The following is a 26,940-nucleotide window of genomic DNA, read 5'->3' on the forward strand; positions in this document are numbered from 1 at the left end:
GGTTTCACCATGTTAACCAGGATGGTCTCAATCTCCTGACCTCGTGATCCGCCCGCCTCGACCTCCCAAAGTGCTGGGATTACAGGTGTGAGCCACCACACCTGGGCTTTTTGTTTTGTTTTGTTTTTTGAGACAGAGTCTCACTCTGCAGCCCAGGCTAGAGTGCAGTGGCATGAGCTCTCCTCACTGCAACCTCCACCTCTTGGGTTCAAGTGATTCTCTTGCCTCAGCCTCCCAAGTACCTGGGATTATAGGCATGCACCACCACACCCAGCTAATTTTGTATTTTTAGTAGAGATGAAGTTTCACCATGTTGGCCAAGCTGGTCTCTAACTCCTCAGCTCAAATGATCCACTCTCCTCAGCCTCCCAAAATGCTGAGATTACAGTTGTGAGCCACCACACCCAGCCAAAAATTTTTAAAAATTAGCCAGGCATGTGGCACACACTTGTAGTCCCAGCTACTTAGGAGGCCAAGATGGGAGGATTGCTTGAGCCCAAAAATTGGAGGCTGCAGTGAGCCATGATTGTGCCACTGCACTCCAGCCTGAGTGACAGAGTAAGACCCTGTCTCTTAAAAAAAAAAAAAAAAAAAAAAAGATGAAGTCTTACTGGACTAGAATGAGCCCTAAATCCAATGACAAGTGTCCATCTAAGAAGAGGAGAGGACCACAGAGACACACAGAGACCATGGAAGCCTCTCCATGGAATGATTGGAATGATGCAGCTTTGAGGTGGGGAACACCAAGGATTACAACGAGCCACCAGAATCTAGGAGAGAGGCAAGGAAAGATTCTTCCCTAGAGCCTTCAAAGGGAGCCCAGCCCTGCCAACACCTTGACTTTGGACTTTGAGCCTGTAGGACTGTAAGAGAATAACAAACTTATGTTGCTTCAAGCCACCAAGTTTGTGGTAATTTATTGCAGCAGCGCTAGAAAACTAATACAGTTGGGTGCTTCAGAAGTGTACCTGAGACACTCTGATTTGAGTAAAAGTGGTTTACCTGGAAGGTGATTGCAGGGAGTGCTGGCAGGGGATGGAGGAGGTGAGATGCAGAAGGGAGGGCAGCCAGTATGTCATGTGGAAATGAGCAGGTTATCCTGCGATATCTAGGTCTTAACTCATCTTGGACAAACCCCAAGAGTTATCTTATGCAAAGGGTGAGGGAGCTGGGGTATTTATCCTCCAACTCCCAGCCTTTATTAGTTGAGGTATGCTAGCACGGAAAATGAATTCTCCAGAACTTCTGGCTGCCTGCATGCACCAGAGCAAAGCAGTCAGGCAAAGAGTCACAGGTACGGGTGGTATGAAGCCACTGGATTGACGTGCATGGTGTGGGGACAGCCTCTAAGATGGCCCTCAATGTTCCAGCCCTTGCATTAATGCCCTACCCTTTAGTGTGGTTAGACTCTATGACTTGCTTCCTGCCCATAGAATGTGGCAAAATCGATGCAATGTCACTTCTAAAATTAGGTCACAAAAAAGACCATGCCTTTCATCTTGGGTGAACTCCCTTTTTTTTTTTTGGAGATAGAGTCTTGCTCTGTCGTCCAGGCTGGAGTGCAATTGTGCAATCTCTGCTCACTGCAACCTCCACCTCCCGGTTCAAGTGATTCTCCTGCCTCAGCCTCCCAAGTAGCTGGGATTACAGGCATGGGCCACTATGCCCAGCTAATTTTTTATTTTTGGTAAAGATGGGGTTTCACCATGTTGGTCAGGCTGGTTTTGGACTCCAGACCTCACCCACCCACCTCAGCCTCCCAAAGTGCTGGGATTACAGGTGTGAACCATTGTGCCCAGCTGGATGCACTCCCTTTCTTGCCCTCTCTTCTGCTCACTCTGAGGGAAGCCACCTGCCAGGCTGTGAGCTGCCCATTGGAGAGGGTCACAAGGCCAGGAACCAGAAGAGGCCTCTGACCAACAGCCAGTGGGCAACTGATCCTGCCAACAACTCATGAGCTTAAAAGTGGATCCTCCCCAGTCGAGCTTTCAGATGAGATCACGGCCTCAGCCACCAACTATTTCTTTTTAATTGAAATGCATCCATGCCCATTTGCTTTTTGTTGTTGTTAGTTAATTAATAAATTAATTAATTAATTAATTAAAAAATAGAGATAGGGTCTCACTCTGCTGCCCAGGCTGGAGTGCAGTGGTGCAATCAATAGCTCCCTGCAGTATCGAACTCCTGGGCTCAAGTGATCCTTCTACCTCAGTTTCCCAAGTAGCTGGGACTATAGGTGCATGCCACCACATCTGGCTAAGTTTTTGTTTAGTTTAGTTTTGTTTTGAGATGGAGTCTCACTCTGTCACCTAGGTTGGAGTGCAGTGGTGCAATCTTGGCTCACTACAGCCTCTGCCTCCTGAGTTCAAGTGATTCTCTTATTCAGCCTCCTGAGTAGCTGGAACTACAGGCCCATGCCACCATGCCCAGCTAGATTTTGTATTTTTAATAGAGATGGGGTTTCACCATGTTGGCCAGGCTGGTCTCAAACTTCTGGCCTCAAGTGATCCGCCTACTTCAGCCTCCCAAAGTGCTGGGATTATAGAGGTGAGTCACTGCACTGGCCTAAAATTTATTTAATTGACAAATTAAAATTGTACATATTTATGGTGTATGACATGATGTTTTGAAGTTCATATACATTTCAGAATGGCTAAATGGAGTGAATTAACATATATATTACCTCACATGCCTATTTTTGTGTGGGACAAGAACACTTAAAATCTTTTTCAGTGATTTTCAAGTATACAATACATTGTTATTAGCTATAGTCACCATACTGTAGAAGACATCTCTTGACTGTATTCCTCCTGTCTAACTGAAAGTGTATAGCCTTTGACCAACATCTCCCCAGTCCCTCCACTCTAGCCCCTGGTAACCACCATTCACTCTCTGTTCTTTTTTTTTCTTTTTTTGGAGACAGGGACTCACTTTGTCATCCAGGCTGGAGTGCAGTGGCATGATCATGACTCACTGCAGCCTCAACCTCCTGGGGTCGGGTGTTCCTCCCACCTCAGCCTCCCAAGTAGCTGGGACTACAGGCACATGCCACCATGCCCATCTAATTTTAGTATTTTTTGTAGAGATCAGGTTTCACCATGTTGCCCAGGCCTGTCTGCAACTATTGAGCTCAAGCGATCCACCTCCCTTGGCCCCCCAAAGTGCTAGGATTATAGGGATGAACCATCATGCGCGATCTCGGCTCATTGCAACTTCTGCCTCCCAGGTTCAAGCAATTATCCTGCCTCAGCCTCCTGAGTAGGTGGGATTACAGGTGCGCACCACCATGCCCGGCTCATTTTTGTATTTTTAGTAGAGACGGGGTTTAACCATGTTGGTCAGGCTGGTCTTGAACTCCTGACCTCATGATCCGGCCGCCTCGGCCTCCCAAAGTGCTGAGATTACAGGTGTGAGCGACTGCACCCAGATAGTAACCCATCTCTACCCCATCACTGTAGACTCCCCTCTTTCTGTCATCCCTCACATCCAATCCATTAGCCAGCCCTGTCCACTCCAACTCCAAAACCCACCCTGAGCCCATAGAGACTTCCTCACCTGCACTGCCACCAGGCTGGGGCAAGTCATTCTTGTCTGTCATCTGAATTGAAGCAAAGATCTCTCCTCCCTATCAAGCTCTATCCAGGTGGATCTCCTCAGCCAAGGTAGGCTTTTTAATTCTTTATTTTAGAGACAGTGTGTCACTTTGTTGCCCAGAAGGGAGTGAAGTGATGCAATCATAGCTTACTGCAGCCTCAATCTCCTGGGCTTAAATGAGTCTCCTGCCTTAGCCTCCACAGCAGCTGGAACTACAAGTGCATACCACTGTGCTCAGCTAATTTTTTTTTTTTTTTTTAATGGAGTCTCACTCACTCTGTCGCCCAGGCTGGAGTACAGTGGTGTGATCTTGGCTCACTGTTACCTCCCTCTCCCAGGTTCAAGTGATTCTCCTGCTTAGCCTCCCAAGTAGCTGGGATTACAGGTGTGCACCACCCCTCGTGGCTAATTTTTGTATTTTTAGTAGAGATGGGGTTTTGCCATGTTGGCCAGGCTGGTCTCGAACTCCTGGCCTCAAGTGATCTGCTGCCTTGGCTTCCCAAAGTGCTGGGATTACAGGCGTCAGCAACTGTGCCTGGCCTAATTTTAAATTTTTTGTAAAGATGTGGTCTCGAACCCCTAGCCTCAAGCGATCCTCCCACCTCCATCTCCCAAAGTGCTGGGATTACAGGCGTGAGCCACTGCATCCGGCCTCCTGCACTTCTTCCTCAAGCACGTGCTCACCCAGTGCTTCCATTCATGCATGGGACCAACACTCATTAAGCACTTACAGTATTCACCTGACCTCTGAGTATCCAACAGGCATTTTTCTCATTTAATCCTTGAAATGACCCTACTGTCATTGTACCTATGTTATAGCCAGAGAAACAGAGGTACAGACCAGCAAAACCACTTACCTAAGGTGACTCAGTCAATGCCAGGCAGGGCTGGGATTTGTAGGGTTTTTTTTTTTTTTTGAGACGGAGTCTTGCCCTGTCATCCAGGCCAGAGTGTAGTGGTGCTATCTCAGCTTACTGCAACCTCCACCTCCCGGGCTCAAGTGATTCTCGTGCCCCAGCCTCTCAAGTAGCTGGGATTACAGGTGTGCACCACCATGCCTGGCTAATTTTTTTTTTGTTTCGTTTTCTTTTGTTTTGAATTGGAGTTTCACTCTTGTTGCCCAGGCTGGAGTGCAGTGGCGTGATCTTGGCTCACCACAACCTCCGCCTTCCGGGTTCATGTGATTCTCCTGCCTCAGCCTCCTGAGTAGCTGGGATTACAGGCATGTGCCAACATGCCCAGCTAATTTTTTATATTTTTAGTAGAGACAGGGTTTCTCCATGTTGGTTAGCCTGGTCTCGAACTCCCGACCTCAGTATATCTGCCCGCCTCGGCCTCCCAAAGTGCTGAGATTACAGGCGTGAACCACCACAGCCGGCTTTTTTTTTTTTTTTTTTTTGAGATGGAGTTTTACTCTGTCACCAGGCTGGAGTACAGTGGCGCGATCTTGGCTCACTGCAACCTCCACCTCCTGGGTTCAAGCAATTATCCTGCCTCAGCTTCCGAAATAGCTGGGACTACAGGCGCATGCCACCACACCCGGCTAATTTTTTGTATTTTAGTAGAGACGGGGGTTTCACCGTGTTGGCCAGGATGGTCTCAATCTCCTGACCTTGTGATCTGCCCACCTCGGCCTCCCAAATGATTTTTGTATTTTTAGTAGAAACGGGGTTTCACCATGTTAGCCAGGCTGGTCTTGAACTCCTGACCCCCCAAGTGACTTGCCCGCTTCAGTCTCTTAAAGTCCTGGGATTACAGGCATGAGCCACTGTGCCTGACCCCAGGGCTGGGATTTGAACCCACACAGTTTCTATACCAGCCCTGGGGTCTTCACTGACATTCAGTTTATGCATCCAATGTGTTAATCCTCTCACTTCCAAACAGATGGGCGTTTCCAAGTGCCCAGAGACCCCGGCAGGTTTACATCCCTTGGCTTTATCCAGAAGGTGGTTTGGTCTTCAAGGCCGGGCGCGGTGGCGCACACCTATAATCCTAGCACTTTGGGAGGCCCAGGTGGGCGGATCACCGGAGGTCAGGAGTTTCAGACAAGCCTGACCAACATGGAGAAACCCCGTTTCTACTAAAAATACAAAATTAGCCGGGCGTGGTGGCACATGCCTGTAATCCCAGCTACTCAGGAGGCTGAAGCAGGAGAATCGCTTGAACACAGGAGGTGGAGGTTGTGGTGAATTGAGATCGCACCATTGCACTCCGGCCTGGGAAACAAGAGCAAAACTCCGTCTCAAAGAAAGAAAAGAAAAGAAGAGAACAGAAGGTGGTGTGGTCTTTCTCAGCTGCGCTGATGAACAGGCCCATTTCTTGTCCTCAGAGATAGGGTCTAGCATAGCAGGGGAAACAGGGGAGGTATCACTCAACTGAAATCCACAGGAACTACTCAACCCTGTGTAAGAGCACTTGGGATGTGTTAACTCTGCCTGGGAGAGATTTGGAAAGGCAATAAAATACGATATATTGAAAGACATACATTTGAATCACTACCATTTTTGCAGTATATGTAAGTTACAAATATAACTTTTTTTTTTTTTTTTTTTTTTTTTTTTTTTTTTTGAGACGGAGTCTTGCTCTGTCGCCCAGGCTGGAGTGCAGTGGCGCGATCTCGGCTCACTGCAAGCTCCGCCTCCCGGGTTCACGCCATTCTCCTGCCTCAGCCTCCCGAGTAGCTGGGACTACAGGCGCCCGCTACCACGCCCGGCTAAATTTTTGTATTTTTAGTAGAGACGGGGTTTCACCGTGTTAGCCAGGATGGTCTCGATCTCCTGACCTCGTGATCCGCCCGCCTCGGCCTCCCAAAGTGCTGGGATTACAGGCGTGAGCCACCGCGCCCGGCCCGCACAAATATAACTTTATTACATTTGGAATTTTTATAAAACTTGATTATAAACCTCTTTGCTATTCATTTTGAAATATGATTAAAATTTGACCAGTAGAAAGGTACTAAAATTCTATAGCAAGTCCTTTTTGTCTCTAGCAAAGATTAGTGTGAGAATTATTACACAGATCATAGTGAATCATCAGAGAGCAGTGGTTCTCAACTGGTGTGATTTTTGTACTCAGGTGACATTTGGTAATGTCCAGAGACACTTTTGCTTGACAAAACTGTGGTTGTGCTCCTGGCGTCTGGTGGGCAGAGGCCAGAGATGCTGCTAAACATCCTGCAGAGTATAAGACAAACCCCCACGGCAAAGAGTTATATAGTCCAAAATGTCGATGGTACTGAAGTTGTGAAATCCTGTTCTAGAGAAATGAAGATCACTTAACACAGGTATTTACTGAGCGTTCACTGTTTTGTAGCTAATGCACCACATGTGCAATATTAAAGTATAAACCATAAGCCAGTATCTTCCACAGTGAGATTGCCTTAGTGCACAGAGAAAGGATTGAGGTGATGTTCCATCCTATGTAAATTAGACTCACAGCAAATGATAAATGTTCTGAAATAATTTTTTTTTCCTTTGGCTTATGTCTTTTTTTGTAGAAATCTGGGCTGCAATTTAATTACAGAACTGAGCCTTGGAACATTTCAGGCCTGGCACGGAATGCAGTTTTTACACAACTTGTAAGTGAAATAGAAGATGAATACGTGTAAACAACTATTTTGTATAAAAACTCATACAATTATTGGTTAGCTGGGTATAAGCCCATTATGAACTCTGAAAAGTGTGTCTTAAGATCCATTCGTTTTTCTCAAATGGGGAAACTAAGGTACAAAGCGGCCAAGAGACTTACACAGCTTATATATGACCTGCTCTGCTTGTCCTAGTTCTGACCTATGGCATGGGCAAGAAAAGGCATCAAACAAGTGACCCTCAAATTAGCCTTGTTGCTGGGTGGGTGGCTCAGGCCTGTAATCCCAGAACTTTAGGAGCTGAGGGGGGCGGATCACCTGAGGTCAGGAGTTCAACACCAGCTTGGCCAACATAGTGAATCCCCATCCCTACTGAAAATACAAAAAAATTAGCTGGGCGTAGTGATGCAGTTTTTTGCTCCCTGGAGGACATTGTGTTAAGCTTTCTTCCTTGCAGCTAAATGTTGCAGACATTTAAGCAGTTTGAAACTCTGCATATGAGCAGGAATCAAAGTTAAATCCAAAGTGTAGGGCTGGGTGTAGTGGCTCATGCCTATAATCCCAGCACCTTGGGAGGATCACTTGAGGTCAGGAGTTTGAGACCAGCCTGGCCAACATGGCGAAACCCCGTCTCTACTAACGATACAAAAATTAGCAGGTCGTGGTGGCAGGCGCCTGTGATCCCAGCTATCGGGAGGCTGAGGGTCGAGAATGGCTTGAACTCCAGATGTGGAAGTTGCAGTGAGCCGAGATTGTGCCACTGCACTCCAACCTCCCCTCCAGGCTGGTCTCGAACTCCTGTGACCTCAGGTGATCTGCCCACCTTAGCCTCCCAAAGTGCTGGGATTACAGGCGTGAGCCACCACACCTGGCCTTGTGGATTTTTTTTTTTAGAGACTACAGGTGTAAGCCATTGTGCCTGGCTTTTTTTTTTTTTTTTTTTTTTGGTAGAGACAGGGTCTTGCTATGTTGCCCAGGCTGGTCTCAAACTCTTGGCCTAAAGGGACCCTCCTACCTTGAGCTCCTGAGTGGCTGTGATTACAGACTCCGGACACTGCACCCGGCTCCAGGTGGGTTTTATTACCATCCTCATTTTATAAATGAGGAAAGGGGCTTGGAGAAGTTAAGTAACATGCCCAATGTCACACAGCTAATAACTGTGAAGCCGGGATTTGAACCCAGGTTCTTGGATTCGAGAGCCTAAGATCCTGAGTTCAGGTAAGTAATACAATGTCAGCTGGCTGTAAGACAGATGATGGTAAATAACAGGGACCACTGGGCTTGGCAAGGTGACTCACACCTGTAATCCCAGCACTTTGGGAGGCAGAGGTAGGCGGATCACCTGAGGTCAGGAGTTTGAGACTAGCCTGGCCAACATGGTGAAACCCTGTCTGTACTAAAAATACAAAAATTAGCCAGGTGTGGTGGCATGTGCCTGTGGTCCCAGCTACTTGGGAGGCTGAGGTGGGAGAAATCGCTTGAACTCAAGAGGCGGAGGTTGCAGTGAGATCACACCACTGTGCTCTAGCCTGTGTGACAGAGCGAGACTCCATCTTAAAAAAAAAAAAAAAGGCCGGGGGCGGTGGCTCACGCCTGTAATCCCAGCACTTTGGGAGGCCGAGGCGGGCAGATCACGAGGTCAGAATATTGAGACCATCCTGGCTAACACAGTGAAACCCTGTCTCTACTAAAAATACAAAAAATTAGCCGGGCATGGTGGCGGGCGCCTGTAGTCTCAGCTACTCAGAAGGCCGAGGCAGGAGAATGCCGTGAACCCGGGAGGCGGAGCTTGCGGTCAGCCGAGATCAGGCCACTGCACTCCAGCCTGGGCGACAGAGCTAGACTCCGTCTCAAAAAAAAAAAAAAAAAAAAAAAAAAAGGCCGGCGCGGTGGCTCATGCCTGTAGTCCCAGCGCTTTGGGAGACCGAGGCAGGTGGATCACCTGAGGTCAGGAGTTCTAGACCAGCCTGGCCAACATGGTGAAACCCCGTCTCTACTAAAAATACAAAAATTAGCTGGGCGTGGTGGCATGCGCCGGTAATCCCAGCTACTCAGGAAGCTGCTTGAACCCAGGAGGTGGAGGTTGCAGTGAGCCGAGATTGCACCACTGCACTCCAGCCTGGGCTACAGAGCAAGGCTCCGCCTCAAAAGAAAAAATACAAATACAAATAAAATAAAGAGAACAGCCAGTGGGAAGTCCCAGAAATGGGCACACACTGGGTGTGTCTGGGGTGCAGTGAGGGGCCCCTGTGGCTGAGGCGAAAGTCTAGGGATTATTGCACCCACTTTGCACGTGTGACCTTCCACAGTTCTTCACACAGCGACTCCTTCACAACAGTCTCATGACATAGGTTTTTATAATTCTCCTCTCTTGACGGGTGGGGAAACTGAGGCTCAGGGTGGCTAATTGAGCCACAGCCAGAAAGCAATGGAGCTCCAATCTGAATCCAGGCAGCCTGCCCCCACTGCCGAACTCCAAAGGAAACACAGTAGGGAGCCAATGCCAGCAGGCTGGGAGGGCTGCCTGGAGGAGGTGGATGTCACCAGAACCTGTGGGAGGACCCTGAGGAGCAGGGAGGGAGGGAGCTGCCGCTGACCAAGGCACAAAAACATGTTCCTGGGGCAGTTCTTGGAAGGCAGATTTCCAGGCGCCTGCCCCCAATGTGGCCCTGCCTCCCGCTCCCCCAGGCCCCCTCTTCCTAGAGGGAAGGCGGCAAGAGGCGCTTCATTAGCGCCTCTGAGACCCCAGCAGCCCCGAGGGGATGAAAAGGGCCTAGGAGGGGAGCCGTCCTCATTTTGGCACACCTGGCAGGGGGCCCAGGACCACTGAAAGGGATTCAGCTGGGGCCGGCTGGGCAGGCCCCGTCATTGTTCTGGCTAGATCCGCGGTCAGGGCTTCAAATGCAAAACCGAGCTGGGGATGGGGTTGGGGCGCCAGTGGCCTCTGCTCTTCCTTTAATAGACCAAAGGACTCTGGCGGCTTAGCTCTTTTTCCTAATTTAAAGATATTTTCAGGCGTTTGGGAGCTCCCCTAGGCGAAGCAGGAAGGCTGGGAAGTGGGGGGCCTTGAAACTCTCTTCGTGGTTGCCAGCGGAGGATGGAAGAAAAGGCGGGGAGGGGGGGGCTGAGGTGGGTCTGGGGTCACGGGTGGGGCGCTGCCCCCCCGTGTTGAGTTGTCGGCTGTCCTCTGCCCCAGTTTCCCTCTCTGGAAACTCTGTCTGGTTTCTGGAACCGTCCCCAGCAGGTAGGACGGATGCAGGTGTGCCCAAACGGCAGTTTCTTCCTAAGGAGCTCTTTCGGGTCAACTCTGGAGGCCTTGACTTGGGAGGCAGATGGAGGAGGCTTGATCCCTCTCAGCATGGCAGCCGTGGTGCCAAGGCAGGAAGGAGGGTAGGGAGGCAAGCCAATGGGGTGCAGCGGCCTCCATGCCAGAAAATGGGGGCTCCCTGGAGCATCTCCTCGGCGGGAGGGTGCACGGGGACCAGGAGAGAGAACCAAGGGGCCCCGCTGGAGGGGGGCTTGGAGCCTAGGGACAGTTGAGGGGGTACTGTCTTCCCCTCTCTCCTGGTCACGCTGCCCAGTCGGCCTTTTTCTCCCCTTTCGCCCCCACCCCCGCCTGCCCCCCTCCAGGCCCCAGCGCCCCCCACTCCCAACCCCCCGGCCTGCTCTCCTGCCTCCCCCGTGCCACCTCCTTGGGCTGCGTTTCTCTTCCCTCCTCCGAGTTCCCAGCCATCCCCTCTCTCCCCCTCCCCAGCCCGCCCTCCTCCCTCTGACTGGCTCCCGCCTCCCCAACGCTCTCTCAGCCTCCCAGCCCCCTCCTCCCTCCCTCCCTCTCTCCCTCTCTCCCTCTCTCCCTCTCTCCCTCTCTCCCTCTCTCCCTCTCTCCCTGTCTCCCTCTCTCCCTCTCTCCCTCTCTCCCTTTCTCCCTTTCCTTCCTTCATCCCGGCCTCTCTTCCCACCTTCCCCAGCCGGAGAGAGGGGGCCGCGCTCCCCCCAGCCCCTCCCCCTCTCTCCCTGGGGCCGCCGCCATCTTGCAGGATGCTGGGGAGGGAGCCGCGTGTAGGCAATGGGAACAATGCATCTTTTATGAAGCGATCCCCTCTCCTTGCCTGGAAACCTTGCATTAATGCGGCATTGATTTCCCTCGTAATAGAGGGGGCTCTCCCGCGCCCCCAACCCGAGGAGCGCAAGAAGGGAGGGGGCCAGGTTCGGGGGCGAGGAGGGAAAAGTGGAGGGTGATGGAGTCATCGCTCCGGGCTCCCAGCTCTGCAGCCGGCGGCCTCCCCGCGCCCAGCCTGGAGACCCCCACCCCAACCCGCAGGCGGAGGTTCCCAGAGTGGGGGAGGGGTTCCGGCGCGAGGCCCTCTAGTAACTTCTGGGCTGAGACCCAGCCACAGAGTCCCGGCTGATGGGACCCCCACCCCCCTATTCTCAGCCCTGGCATTGGCCAGAAAGGGCGCAGGAGACCCTCGGCTGCCCCTGGGGCCTGCTGTCTGCGGCCAGGTCCTCTGGGACACGTGTCCCCCCCTCCCCCCAGAACCCTCAGAGGTTCCCCATCTCCTCCAAGCCCTGTTTCCTTCTCCTCTTCTCTTCCATCTTGCCGCCTCACTCCCATCCTTACAGCTCCTGCCTCCCTCGTCCTCTCCTGGCTCCCCCTTTCCCCTTCCCTGCTGCCTGCCCCCTCCCTCCACACCCCCTTCCCTGCGTGCTAATGGCCCGGTGGCAGGCGGCTCCGTGGCTGTTTCTGGGGGAGGCGGGTTTGCAGCCAGGGGAGATGTTGGAGCGGTTTGGGGAGGGGGAGGAAGAAGAATTATACATACGTAAATCTGGGATAATGACGGTGCTGCTAATGGGGCGGGCGGCGGCAGTTCCCCCCAACAAACCCACACCCCATCACACACACTCAGGGACCAACCTGGCTTCCTGAGGCGTTTGAGGGTCCGTGGGCCCCGATCATCTCCTTGACTGGCCCTGAACCATCCCTGCTGCAGATATGGGGTCCATGCTCATTTGTGACATCAATGAAACATCCCCCTCCAGCCCCCCAATTCAATTTGCGGCTTGCCACTTTGCTTGCCCTGTGGCCTAGGGGTGAGTAGTTACCCCAGCAGGACAGGTGTGTTCACTTGGGTCTTTTACCCCACCACCAGCCTGGACCCCCCCACTCTTCTAGGTTTTCTGAGGTCACACCACCCACCACATGACATCTTTTGCATAACTGAAGGAAGGTCAGACGGATTTTCTTACCCTTTCTCCATTTCATAGCTGTGTGACCTTAGGCAAGTTAACCTCTCTGAGATTCAGTTCTCTCTGCTTGTAATTTGGGAATAATTATGTTCAAAGAACCTGAGGCTGAGGTGGGAGGATCACTTGAGGCAAGGAGTTGGAGACCAGCCTGGGCGACATAGCCAAACCCCTGTCTCAAATTTAAAAAAAAAACTTTTTGAAAAAATAAGTCAAGTTAAGGGCCAGGCACAGTGGCTCACACCTGTAATCCCAGCACTTTGGGAGGCCAAGGCAGGTGGATCACTTGAGGTCAGGAGTTCAAGACCAGCCTGGCCAACATGGTGAAACCCTGTCTCTACTAAAAAAAAAAAAGTACAAAAATTAGCCGGTATGGTGGTGCATGCCTGTCATCCCAGCTGCTTGGGAGGCTGACGCACGAGAATCCCTTGAACTGGGAGGCGGAGGTTGCAGTGAGCGGAGGTCGCACCACTGCACTCCAGCCTGGGCAACAGAGCAAGACCCTGTCTCTAAAAAAAAAAAGAGAGAACGTGAATTCACCCACTTCTTTCCACTTTTGTGCTTCCCAACTCCTTCATCACTTGCCTGGATTTACTGAGGTTGCCTTGGCCACAGCCTCCTGGCTTCTGCCCTGGCCTCCATCATCCGTTTGTTTCGGCCTCAAGTGATCTGTTCGTCTCGGCCTCCCAAAGTGCTGGGATTACAGGTGTGAGCCACTGCGCCTGGCCAAAATTTATAAACCTTGACTCTTATTCTCGGTGTGTCCCACAATACCTGGCACCTACTAGATTTTCAAATATGTGTTGAATGAGTGAATTAAATAAATAATGTTGTGACTATGTAAGGATATAACTGATGTAAAGTTCTTGGCAGGTCGCCAGCATTCAATAAACCAAGATGCTGGGCACAGTGGCTCATGTCTGTAACCCCAGCATGTTGGGAGGCCAAGGCAGGAGGATAGTTTGAACCAGGGGTTAAGAGCAGCCTGGACAACAAAGCGAGACCCTGTCTCTACAAAAATTACAAAAAAATGAGCTGGGTGTGATAGTGTATACCTGTGGTCCCAGCTATTCGGGAGGCTGAAGTGGGAGGATCACTTGAGCCTGGGAGGTTGAGGCTACAGTGAGCCAGGTTCCTGCGATCCAGCCTGAGTTACTGAGTGAGACCCTGTCCACATCCCCACAAGAGGTAAACTTATGTTCATCAAAAGACATGTACAAGGATGTTCATAGCTGCTTTATCTACAATAACCATTCACTGCAAACAACTCAAATATCTATCAGCAGTAAGATAAATACATTGTGATACATCTCCACAATGGAATATTATACAACAAAGAAAAAGAACAGGAAAACAGACATGACAATAGATTCTCACAGATACAATGTTGCATAAAAGCAAGATGCCAAACCATGTATTTCCACTTACACTAAGTTCAGGGGTAGGCAAAACTAATCTATGATGAAAATGTCAAATTGGAGGATATTGACTGAGAAAGAGCATTTGGGAATTTCCTGGAGGGATAAATATGTTCTTCTGGTCTGCATGGTGGATACACGGGTATACATGTGTAGAAATTCACCACGCTGAAATTTATGATTTGTGCACTTTACCATATTCATTAAAAAAAAAAAAAAAAAAAAGAGGAAGCCAGTCATGATGGCTTGTGCCTGTAATCCAAGCTACTCAGGAGGCTGAGATGGGAGGATCGCTTGAGGCCAGGAGCTCGAGACCAGCCTGGGTAATGTAGTGAGACCCTGTCTTCATTAAAAAAAAAAAAAATTAGGCTGGGTGCAGTGGCTCACGCCTGTAATCCCAGCACTTTGGGAGGCCAAGGTGGGCAGATCACTTGAGGTCATGAGTTCGAGACTTGCCCTGCCAACATGGTGAAGCCCCGTCTCTACTAAAAATATAAAAATTAGCCAGGTTAGGCCAGGGACGGTGGCTTACGCCTGTAATCCCAGCACTTTGGAGGCTGAGGTGGGCGGATTATAAGGTCAGGAGTTTGAGACCAGCCAATATGGTGAAACCCCGTCTCTACTAAAAACACAAAAATTAGTCAGGTGTGGTGGGCGCCTGCCTGTAGTCCCAGCTACTCAGGAAGCTGAGGCAGAAGAATTGCTTGAACCTGGGAAGCAGAGGTTCCAGTGAGCTGAGATCGCGCCATTGCACTCCAGCCTGGGAGACAGAGGAAGACTCCGTCTCAAAAAGAAAAAAAAATTAGCCAGGCATTGTGGAGGGTACCTGTAATCGCACCTCCTCAGGAGGCTGAGGCAGGAGAATCACTTGAACCTGGGAGGTGGAGGTTGCAGTGAGCTGAGGTCACACCACTCCACTACAGCCTGGGTGACAGAGCGAGACTCCATCTCAAAATAATAATCATAATAATAATGAAAAGAAATGATGCTGGATGCAGTGGCTCATGCCTATAATCCCAACACTTTGGGAGGCCAAAGCAGGAGGATCACTTGAAGCCAGGAGTTTGAGACCAGCCTGGGCAATGTAGCAGGACCCTATCTCTACAAAAACATATATATTTTAAAAATTAGCCAGGTGTGGTGGTGCATGTCTGTAGTCCCAGCTACTCACATGGCTGAGGCAGGAGGATCACCTCAGTCCAGTAATTTGAGGCTGCAGTAAGGTGTGATCATGCCACTGGACTCCAGCCTGGGCAATAGAGCAAGACCCTATCTCAAAATAAAAGAATAAAATATACAATAAAAATAAAACAGAGCAAAGAGAATGTCCCCTAGAGCCATGTGTGATCCATACGCTTTGTGAATCGTGACACCTCCTCTCCTTCGAGGTTGTACAACTGTCTTCCAAAGTTGGAAAAAAAATGTTTAAAGCTGCCCAGATTCAGGAGGGAGGTCCCAGGGGTACCCGTGCCCTCCCCCATTTCCCAAGGACGACAAGGGTTTCCAGCCTCACTTGGCCTTGGGGTGTGCACAGCTCGGTGTGAGGGCCAGTGGTTGATCTTGAAGTTTCTTTCCTACTCACTCATCCGTTTCCTGCCCAAGCTGTGGTCCCAGCTGACTCCCCTATCAGAGGCTGCGAGTGAGTTCGGTTGTTATGGCAACGGGGCTGCGGAGATCCCCAGGAACCTGCTGCTCCACCTCATTGCCTCACCGTATGGGGAGCTGCTTTTCCCCTTAAAAATGAAACGGGAGTGGGATGGGGGAGGAACCCCCTTCTGCTCTGGAATGAAATGCCTCCCTCACCTGCTTTGTCGCAAACCCCCGGTTTGGAGAGGAGGGTCTGGATGGGACCCAGACTGTGGATAAGGATGGAGGGAGGAGAACTCTGCTCCCTGGGTTTTAGCAGCCTTCCCAGGTCTCACAGAACACGAGGAACACGGTCTTTCTCCAGCTCCAACTTTTCTCATCTGTTCATTCATTTTTTCCACAGGAGGCATGAGGAGGTGAGAGATGGAAAGAATGCTGTCTGTCATTTGGAGTCAGAAGGAAAAGAAGGTTGAGGGTCTGCCAGCTCTGCTCTAGTGGTTTTTTCCTGTTTCACCTTTTACAAAATCGAGATAATCGTTTCTACTTGGTAGCGATATTGTGAGGTGTAAAATGGATTAATACATGGAAAATGCTTAAAGCAACTTCTGGCATACGGTGATCGCTCAACCAATCCATTGTTATTTTATTATTATTATTTTTGTAAGACAGAGTTTTGCTTTTGTTACCCAGGCTGGAGTGCAATGGTGTGATCTCGGCTCACTGCAACCTCTGTTTCCCGGATTCAAGCGATTTTCCTCCTCCTGAGTAGCTGAGATTACAGGTGCCCACCACCACACGCAGCTAATTTTTTGTTTTGTTTTGTTTTTTGTTTTTTTTTGAGACGGAGTCTCGCTCTGTTGCCCAGGCTGGAGTGCAGTGGCACGATCTCGGCACACTGCAAGCTCTGCCTCCCGGGTTCACACCATTCTCCTGCCTCAGCCTCCCCAGTAGCTGGGACTACAGGCGCCTGCCACCACGCCTGGCTAATTTTTTGTATTTTTAGTAGAGATGGGGTTTCACCGTGTTAGCCAGGATGGTCTCCATCTCCTGACCTTGTGATCCACCCACCTTGGCCTCCCAAAGTGCTGGGATTACAGGCGTGAGCCACCGCGCCTGGCCAATTTTTTGTATTTTTAGTAGAGATGGGGTTTCACCATGTCAGCCAGGCTGGTCTCAAACTCCTGACCTCAGGTGATCCACCCGCCTCAGCCTCCCAAAGTGCTGGAATTACAGGTGTGAACCACCGTGCCCAGCAGGGAGACCCTGTTTCTACAAGAAAAAATGTACTGTGATCCCAGCACATTGGAAGGCCAAGGTGGGAGGATCACTTGATCCTAGGAGTTCAAGTCCAGCCTGGGCAACATACATAGGGAGAACCCATCTCTTAAAAAAAGAAAAAAAGGAGAAATAATTACATGTAACCCTACCAGCAGTTTTGTGGGATTGCTATGATCATACCCATTTCACAGATTAGGTAACTGAGGTTTTAGTGCCCTGGAGATGAAGGCATTCTCTAGTCTCCCAGAAGCCCTGAACTCTTGAACAACCCCAAATGCTAAACTCAGCAGTAAAATGGCTGGTGGCTCCTACCTGAGGGTTCACAGAGGGGCTGCCTGTGCTTGCCTCCCAGCCCTTTCTTCCTGCATCCCAGCCCTTTCTTCCTGTGTATTAAGAGGGTTGCAGCTACTTCAGGGCCAGTGTCTCCACGAGTCATCATGACGGCTTCCTGATCATGTCTCTCTCTCTCTCTTTTTTTTTTTAAGATGAAGTCTCGCTCTGTCGCCCAGGCTGGAGTGCAGTGGCACGATCTCGGCTCACTGCAAGCTCCGCCTCCTGGGTTCACGCCATTCTCCTGCCTCAGCCTCCCTAGTAGCTGGGACTAGAGGCATGCACCACCACGCTCGGCTAATTTTTTTGTATTTTTAGTATAGACGGGGTTTTACTATGTTAGCCAGGATGGTCTCGATCTCCTGATCTCGTGATCAGCCCGCCTCAGCCTCCCAAAATGCTGGGATTACAGATGTGAGCCACCGCACCCGGCCGCCTCTCTCTTTTACTAACCACAGGGATTCAGAAAATTCTTCCTCCCTCGGGGCAAAAAAAAAAAAAAAAATCATATATTATAGATGAACTGATGTAGTTTGGATCTGTTTCCCTGCCAAACCTCATGTTGAACTGTAATTCCCAATATTGGAGGTGGGGCTTGGTGGGAGGGGATTGGATCATGGGGGCGGATCCCTCATGAATGGCTTAGCGTCATCTCTGGTGCTGTCCACACAATTGTGAGTGAGTTCTTTGGAGAATTAGTTGTTTTGTTTGTTTGTTTTTTGAGATGGATTCTCACTCTGTCACCCAGGCTGGAGTGCAGTGGTGCAATCTCAGCTCACTGCAACCTCCACCTCCTGGATTCAAGCGATTCTCCTGCCTCAGCCTCCTGAGTAGCCAGGATTATAGGCCTGTGCCACTGCGGCCAGCTAATTTTTTTGTATTTTTAGTAAAGATGGGGTTTCACTGTGTTGGTCAGGGTGGTCTCGAACTCCTGACCTCAAATGATCCACCTGCCTTGGCCTCCCAAAGTGTTGGGATTATAGGCGTGAGCCACTGCGCCTGGCCTGGAGAGCTGGTTGTTTAAGTGTGTGGCACCTCCCCTCCACCCCACTCTCTCTCCTGCTCCTGCTTTTGCCATGTGAAGTTCCTGCTTCACCTTCTGCCATGAGTTAAAGCTCCCTGAGATCTTCCCAGAAGCCAAGCAGATGCCAGCACTGTGCTTGTACAGCCCGCAGAACTGTGAGTCAATTAAGCCTCTTTTCTTTATAAATTACCCATTCTAGCCAGGTGTGATGGCTCACGTCTGTAATCCCAGCACTTTGGGAGGCCGAGGCAGGCGGATCACTTGAGGTTAGGAGTTTGAGACCAGCCTGGCCAACATGGTGAAACCCCATCTTTACTAAAAATACAAAAATTAGCCCGGTGTGGTGGCACACACTTGTAATCACAGCTACTTGGGAGGCTGAGGCAGGAGAATCGCTTGAACCCGGGAGGAGGAGGTTGCAGTGAGCCAAGATCGTGCCACTGCACTCTAGCCTAGGTAACAGAGTGAGACTCCATCTCCAATAAAATAAAATAAAGTGAAATAAAGTAAAATAAATAAAATAAAATGTACCCATTCTTTGATATTTCTTTACAGCAAATTTACCCATATAGGCAACGGCCTAATACATGAACCCTCTCAACCCCCATCCCAGTTCCCTCCTTACAGAAGCTACTGCTGTCTGTTTGGAGTGTATCCTTACAGACCTTTTTCTAAATGTTTACATACACCTATACCAGCTATATAAACACACTATTGATTTTGTGGGATATCTTAGTTTGGGTCCTCCCAAAGGCAGAGACGCTGAGACAAAGATTTGCAGGGGTAAGTTGTTGACCTGGGAGCAGATCCCAGGAAATAGCAACAGGGAAGCTGTGAAGTGAGAAAGGAATGACAGGTTGTGATTTGCAAAGATTGTCAGCCCTGGTATTGATCATATTGCATAGGCTCTTCTTACAAAGTGCTGGTGCTCCTCTCATGAGAGGCAGGGTGTATTAGTTCCTTATCACACTGTTATGAAGAAATGCCCAAAACTGGGTAATTTATGAAGAAAAGAGGCTTAATTGGCTCATGGTTCTGTGGGCTGTACAGGAAACATAGCTGGGGAAGCCTCAGAAAACTTATAATCATGGTGGAAGGCCAAGGGGAAACATGGCTGGAGAAGGAGCAAGAGAAAGAGGAGGGAGGTACTATACACTTTTAAACAACCAGATCTTGTGAGAACTCACTCACTATCACAAGAGCAGCAAGGGAGGACTCTGACCCCATGATCCAATCACCTCCCACCTGGCCCTTCCTCCAACACCAGGGATTACAATTCAACATAAGATTTGGGTGGGGGGGGGATACAAATGCAAACCATATCACAGGACCTGTGTTCCCACCTCCTAAACCTGGGTGGGACTTGTGACTGCCTGGCAAATTCTAAAGTTTTTTGTAGAGGTGGGGTCTTGCTGTGTTGTCCAGGCTGGTCTCCTTGGCCTCCCAAACTGCTGGGATTGCAGGTGTGAGCCAACATGCCTGGTCCAATTTAGATTTTTTTTTTAAGATGGAGTCTTGCTGTGTTGCCCAGGCTGGAATATAGTGGCACCATCTCGGCTCACTGCAAGCTCTACCTCCTGGGTTCAAGCAATTATCCCTGCCTCAACCTCTCAAGTAGCTGGGATTACAGGTGCCTGCCACCATGCCCAGCTAATTTTTGTATTTTTAGTAGAGATGGAGTTTCGCCACATTGGCCAGGCTGGTCTCGAACTCCTGATCTCAGGTGATCCACCCACCTCCGTCTCTTAAAGTGCTGGGATTACAGGCGCGAGCCACTGCACCCGGCCCCAATTTAGATTTTAAAGAAATTACTAAGGCTGCTAAACCTTATGTTGCTCTCAGCCCCAAGGGTGCTGAGAGTTGGGTTTTCCCAATCCCGGGCTTCCTGGGTATAGCTCAGACCACCCTTAAGTTTTCCACCCATGCTCCCTCATCCATTCTTTCTTCCCTTCTACAAATTTTCCCCTTCTCTGTTGGCCAGGAACATTTATGCAATAATGTCACACCAGTGACTACCAGAGCTGAATGCCGATAGAGTAACAGAATGCTAAGATGGACATTTCAACCAGGCAGACACAACGACTAGCGACGGAAGCCAGACCACAGTGAAGGTCTTTTCTTTTCTCTTTTCTTTCCTTTTTTTTTCTTTCTTTTCTTTCTTTCTCTTTCTTTCTCTCTCTCCCTCCCTCCCTCCCTTTTTCTTTCTTTCTCTTTCTTTCCTTTCTTTCTTTCTTTTTTTTTTTTGAGACGGAGTCTCACTCTGTTGCCCAGGCTGGAGTGCAGTGGCGCAATCTCGGCTCACTGCAAGCTTGGCTCACTGCAACCTCCGCCTCCCAGGTTCACTCCATTCTCCTGCCTCAGCCTCCCGAGTAGCTGGCACTACAGGCGCCTGCCATCGCGCCCGGCTAATTTTTTGCATTTTTAGTAGAGACGGGGTTTCACCGTGTTAGCCAGGATGGTCTCGATCTCCTGACCTCATGATCTGCTCGCCTCGGCCTCCCAAAGTGCTGGGATTACAGGCGTGAGCCACTGCGCCCAGCCCTTCCTTTCCTTCCTTCCTTCCTTCCTTCCTTCCTTCCTTCCTTCCTTTCCTTCCTTCCTTCCTTTTCTCTCTTTTTTTTTTTTGAGACAGTCTTGCTCTGTCACTAGGTAATCTTGGCTCACTGCAACCTCTGCCTCCCAGGTTCACACCATTCTCCTGCCTCAGCCTCCTGAGTAGCTGGGACTACAGGTGCGCACCACCATACCCGGCTAATTTTTGTGTTGTTAGTAGAGATGAGGTGTCACCATGTTGGCCAGGCTGGTCTCAAACTCCTGACCTTGTGATCTGCCCACCTTGGCCTCCCAAAATGCTGGGATTACAGGCGTGAGCCACCATGCCCAGCCTCTTTCTTTTTTTTTTGACAGAGTCTTGCTCTGTTGCCCAGGCTGGAGTGCAATGGCACAATCTTGGCTCACTGCAACTTCCCCCTCCTGGATTCAAGCAATTCTCCTGCTTCAGGCCCTCAAGTAGCTGGGATTACAGGTGCGTGCCACCACGCCCGGCTAATTTCATATTTTTAGTAGAGTTGGGATTTCACCATGTTAGTCAGGCTGGTCACAAACTCCTGACCTCAAGTGATCCACCCGCCTTGGCCTCCCAAAGTGCTGGGATTACAGGTGTGAGCTACCATATCTGATCCCTAATTTTTATTTTTAATTGACAAGTAATTGCATATGTTTATGATATGATGTTTCAATACTGTATATATTATAAAGCAGGTCACGCTAATGAACATATCCATCACCTCACATACTTATTTATTTGTAGCAAGAACAGTTTGTTTTTTTAGAGACAGGTTCTGTAAAATATTGCCCAGGCTGGTTTTGAACACCTGGGCTGAAGTGATCCTCCCATCTCAGCCTCCCACAGTGCAGGGATTACACATGTGAGCTACCGCACCAGACCCTATAGTGAGACCATTTAAAATCCACTCATTTCACAAGTTTGAAAATACATTATGGGGCGGGGCGCAGTCACTCACGCCTGTAATCCCAGCACTTTGGGAGGCCGAGGTAGGTGGATCATGAGGTCACGAGTTCAAGACCAGCCTGGCCAAGATGGTGAAACCCCGTCCCTACTAAAAATATAAAAATTAGCCAGGCGTGGTGGCGGGCGCCTGTAGTCCCAGCTCCTCAGGAGGCTGAGGCAGAGAATTGCTTGAACCTGGGAGGTGGAGGTTGCCTTGAGCTGAGATTGTGCCACTGCACTCCAGCCTGGGCAATAGAAAGAGACTCTGTCTCAAAAAAAAAAAAAAAAGAAAAAGAAAAAATATATACATTATGATTAGCTATAGCCACCTTGCTGTGCAACAGATCACCAGCACTTACTCTTCCTAATGGAAACTTTGTATCCTTTGGGCCACATGTTTTCTGCAACCCCAGACTCTAGTAAGCACTGTTCTCCTCTCTACTTCTGTGAATGTGACTTTTTTTTTTTTTAGATTCTGCATGCAAGTGAGATCATGAACTATTTGTCTTTCTGCGCCAGACTTAGTTCACTTCGCATAATGTCCTCCAGATTCATGCACGTTGTTGCAAATGACAAGATTTCCTTCTTTTATCAGGCTGAACAGTACTCCATTGTGTATATGCACCACATTTTCTTTATCCATTCATTCATTGATGGACACTTAGGTTGCTTCCATATCTTGTTATTGTGAATAGTGCTGCAAAGAACTTGGGAGTGCAGATAGCTCTTCCGAATACTGATTTCCTTTGCACATTACTCGGAAGATAAATTTTTTTCAGATGGAGTCTCACTCTGTCACCCAGGCTGGAGTGCAATGGCGCGAGCTCGGCTCACTGCAAGCTGTGTCTCCCGGGTTCACGCCATTCTCCTGCCTCAGCCTCTGGAGTAGCTGGGACTACAGGCGCTCACCACCATGCCCGGCAAATTTTTTTTTTTTTTGTATTTTTAGTAGAGACGGGGTTTTACCATGTTAGCCAGGATGGTCTCAATCTCCTGACCTCGTGATCCACCTGCCTTGGCCTCCCAAAGTGCTGGGATTACAAGTGAGAGCCACCGCACCCAGCCTAATTTTTGTATTTTTAGTAGAGACGGGGTTTCACTATGTTGGTCAGGCTGGTCTCGAACTCCTGACCTCGTGATCCACCCACGTTGGCCTCCCAAAGTGCTGGGATTACAGGCGTGAGCCACTGCACCCAGCCTTTTTTTTTTTTTTTTTTAGACAGGGTCTCACTCTGTTGCCCAGGCTGGAGTGCAGTGGCACAATCTCAGCTCACTGCAACCTCTACATCCTGGGTTCAAGTGATTCTCCCACCTCAGCCTCTGAGTAGCCGGGACTACAGGTGGACACCACCACGCCCGGCTAATTTTTGTATTTTTTTTTTTTTTTTTTTTAGTAGAGACGAGGTTTCACTGGTGAGGCTGGTCTTGAACTCCTGACCTCAAGTGATCCACCTGACTTGGCCTGAGACAGGAGAATCGCTGGAACTTGGGAGGCAGAAGTTGCAGTGAGCCGAGATTGCCCCACTACATCATTCCAGCCTGGGTGACAGAGTGAGACCTTGTCTCAAAAAAAAAAAAAAAAAAAAAAAAAGAAAGTGAAAGATTTCATTCTGAACACCACTAGGCCCTGAGAGGCAAGGTTGGCTGACAGCAGACCCAGTGTAATGAGAACCATCTAACCCCCGGATTTGTTTCCTTCCTGTGGCCGCTATAACAGTACCACAAACTGAGTCACTTAAAACAACAGAAACTTATTTTCTCACAATTCTACAGGCCAGAAGTCTGAAATCAAAGCATCTGCAGGGCCACGCTCCCCACAGAGGATCTAGGGAAGAATCCCTCCTGGCCCCTTCCAGCTTGTGAGGGCTCCAGGCATTCCTTGGTGGCAACCACAGCCTTCCAACCTCTGCTTCCGTCTTCACGGGTCCTTCTCTACTGTGTCTCCTCTATGTGTCTCTCCTAAGGAGAGTCGTCTGTGGATTTAGGACTACTATGTTTTCCAGGATGATCTCATCTTGAGAATTCTAATATCTGCAATGACCCTTTCAAAATCCCTCCTACAGAGTTGACAAGGATTGCATGCTAGATTCCAGACAGAAATACAGTTACAATGAACCATGAATCAGGCTGCACTAGGGCCCCCTTCCTTGCTGCTAAAAGTCAGGTAGCACTTTTACACCCCATTGTTTCACCGGGCGCAGTGGCTCACGCCTGTAATCCCAGCACTTTGGGAGGCCAAGGCGGGTGGATCACCTGAGGTTGGGAGTTTGAGACCAGCCTGACCAACATGGAGAAACCCCATCTCTACCAAAGATACAAAAATTAGCCAGGCATGGTGGTGCATGCCTGTAAGCCCAGCTACTGGGGAGGCTGAGGCAGGAGAATCGCTTGATCCCAGGAGGCAGAGGTTGCAGTGAGCCGAGATCGCGCCATTGCACTCCAGCCTGGGCATCAAGAGCGAAACTCTGTCTCAAAACAAAACAAAACACAAATACATCCCATTGTTTCTACAGACAGGATCTCTGACATTAAGAGCATATGGCTTTTTTTTTTTTTTTTTTTTTTTTTGAGATGGAGTCTTGCTCTGTCACCCAGGCTGGAGTGCATTGATGTGATCTCAGCTCACTGTAACCGCTGCCTCCCGGGTTCCAGCGATTCTCCTGCCTCAGCCTCCAGAGTAGCCGGGATTACAGGCGTGCACCACCACGCCTGGCTAATTTTTGCATTTTTAGTAAAGAAGGGGTTTTACCATGTTGGCCAGGCTGATCTTGAACTCCTGACCTCAAGTGATCCACCCGCCTCGGCCTCCAAGTGCTGGTATTACAGGCGTGAGCCACTGCGCCCAGTCAGGATCATATGGCTTTTGCTTAAGGATCACTTCAGATGTTTTTGCAGATCTTGAATTCCAGCAACCAGTCTGAAGAAGACCCCCCATATAGGAATGGGATCAGCATGAGAATACAGCTTCTTCACCCACCCCTTGTCCCTCAACTCCCGCCCAATCCTCTGTCCCAAGACTTCACCTTGCACTCTGACCAATCAAAGGATCTCCACACTTGGGCCCACTCCATACCCCTTAAAAACCCCAGCCCCAAATTCCTCGGGGAGATGAATTTTTTTATTTTATTTCATTTTTATTTATAAATTTTTGTTTGTTTGTTTTCTGAGACAGTCTCACTCTGTCACCCAGGCTGGAGTGCAGAGGTGCGATCTTGGCTCACTACCACCTTCATCTCCCAGGTTCAACTGATTCTCCCACTTCAGCCTCCCAAGTAGCTGGGACTACAGGCATGCACCACCACGCCCAGCTAATTTTTGTATTTTTAGTAGAGACAGGGTTTTGCCATGTTGGCCAGGCTGGTCTCAAACTCCTGGCCTCAAGTGATCTGCCCACCTCAGCCTCCTAAAGTGCTGGGATTACAGGTGTGAGCCACCACACCCACCCAGGAGATGGATTTTAGGTTTGCTCCCATCTCCTCGATCTGTGGCCCTATGATTAAACCTCCTTCTCTGCTGCAAACTGGTATCTCAGCATGTTGACTTGCCCAGTGCCTCAAACAATGGGCCTATGACAGTTACAGTTTATCCACCTAAGATCACATTCAGGCCAGGCGCAGTGGCTCACGCCTGTAATCCCAGCACTTTGGGAGTCCGAGGTGGGAGGCTCTCTCGAGGCCAGGACTTTGAGACCAGCCCGGGAAACGTAGCAAGAATCTCTGCAAAAAATACAAAAATTAGCCAGGCATGGTGGTGCATGCCTGTGGTCCCAGCTACTTGGAAGGCTGAGGTGGGAAGATCACTTGAGCCTGGGAGGTCGAGGCTGCAGTGAGCCGAAATCATGCCATTGCTCTCTAGCCACCCTGAGTGACAGAGCAAGACCATGTCTTTAAAAAAAAAATAAGTTGGCCAGGCGTGGTGGCTCATGCCTGTAATCCCAGCACTTTGGGAGGCCAAGGCAGGCGTATCATCTGAGATCAGGAGTTTGAGACCAGCCTGGCCAACATGGGGAAAGCCCGTCTCTCCTAAAAACACAAAAATTAGGTGGACGTGGTGGCAGGCGCCTGTAATCCCAGCTACTCAGGAGGCTGAGGCAGGAGAATCACTTGAACCTGGGAGGCGGAGGTTGCAGCGAGCCTTGATTGCACCATTGCACTCCAGTTGGGAGACAAGAGCAAGACTTCATCTCAAAAAAAAAAAAAAAAAAAAAGTTAATATAATAACATCACGTTCACAGGTTGCAGGGGCCAGAATGTGGACACATCCTTTTGGGGGGCCACCATTTGACACACTATATTCCCTCCTGGAGCTGCAGCCCTGGCCGTGAAAGGAAAGGAGAGGAAAGCAAGAAGGAAGGGGCCCCTGCACTACCCAGACCCCCAGAACATGATGCTGGTTCGGATGGAGGAGAGGCAGAAGGAAATAGGATTGAAGTCTAAATCAAGGCCCCAGCTTGGGTCTGGACATTCCTTGTTTTGAATTGAAGCCAAGCTGCCCTGTGACTAAGGCAACTCCAGGAACATCTGTTATCTGAGATGAACAGAGAACAAAGTCATAAAGCTAAGATTTTATCAAGGGGATTGTGGGGCAGGGGGGACACGTTTCCCTGTGAAAAGTACGTTATAGAGATCATGAGAGATCAGCCCTTGACTGAATTCACACAATGCTGGTTCATTTCATCACAGGGACCACCTGACCCCCAGGATTGTTCTAGAAGGTCTTTTTCTCTACCATCTCCACACCAATCCCTCTCCACCTGCCGCTCCCACCTTCCACTGGGTCCCCATCCTCCTCTGGGCTGGGGCCCTGTCTGCCTGCCATCCATTCACTCAACAAACACTTATTATTATTTTTTGAAACACAGTCTCGCTCTGATGCCCATGCTGGAGTGCAGTGGCGTGATCACTGCTCACTGCAGCCTCTGCCTCCCAGGTTTAAGCAATTCTCATTTCTCAGCCTCTCGAGTAGTTGGGATTACAGGCATGCATCACCACACCTGGATAATTTTTGTATTTTTAGTAAAGACGGGGTTTTGCCATGTTGGCCAGGCTGGTCTTGAACTCCTGGGCTCAAATCTGTCCGCTCGGCCTCTCAAAGTGCTGGTAGTTACAGGCGTGAGCCACTGCGCCCAGCCCTAACACTTATGGAGCACCTGCTGTATGCCAAGGGCCAGGGAAGGGGGCGGCATACAGAGCCAGGAGGGAACAGTGTGGAGGAACTTCCCTCTTGGAGCTGACTTTCCAGTGGGAGACCTGGGCGATGACAAGATGAACAAGGAGTGAATATTCTGTGGTGTAGCCAAAAGTAGCCAGTGCAATGGAGAAAATACAGCAGCCTCAGGCCTGTAATCCCAGCACTTTGGTAGGCCGAG

At 49.7% G+C, this 26,940-nt stretch overlaps 1 pseudogene; it reads left to right on the plus strand.

The window, feature by feature from the left end:
• The window catches only part of LOC100991242 (leucine-rich repeat-containing protein 37B-like), a 423,125-nt pseudogene extending 396,901 nt beyond the window's left edge, over positions 1 to 26,224 (plus strand).
• Positions 26,225 to 26,940: the final 716 nt, after the last annotated feature.

Source organism: Pan paniscus, chromosome 19, assembly GCF_029289425.2.
Source record: "Pan paniscus chromosome 19, NHGRI_mPanPan1-v2.0_pri, whole genome shotgun sequence".
NCBI classification, from domain to species: domain Eukaryota; kingdom Metazoa; phylum Chordata; class Mammalia; order Primates; family Hominidae; genus Pan; species Pan paniscus.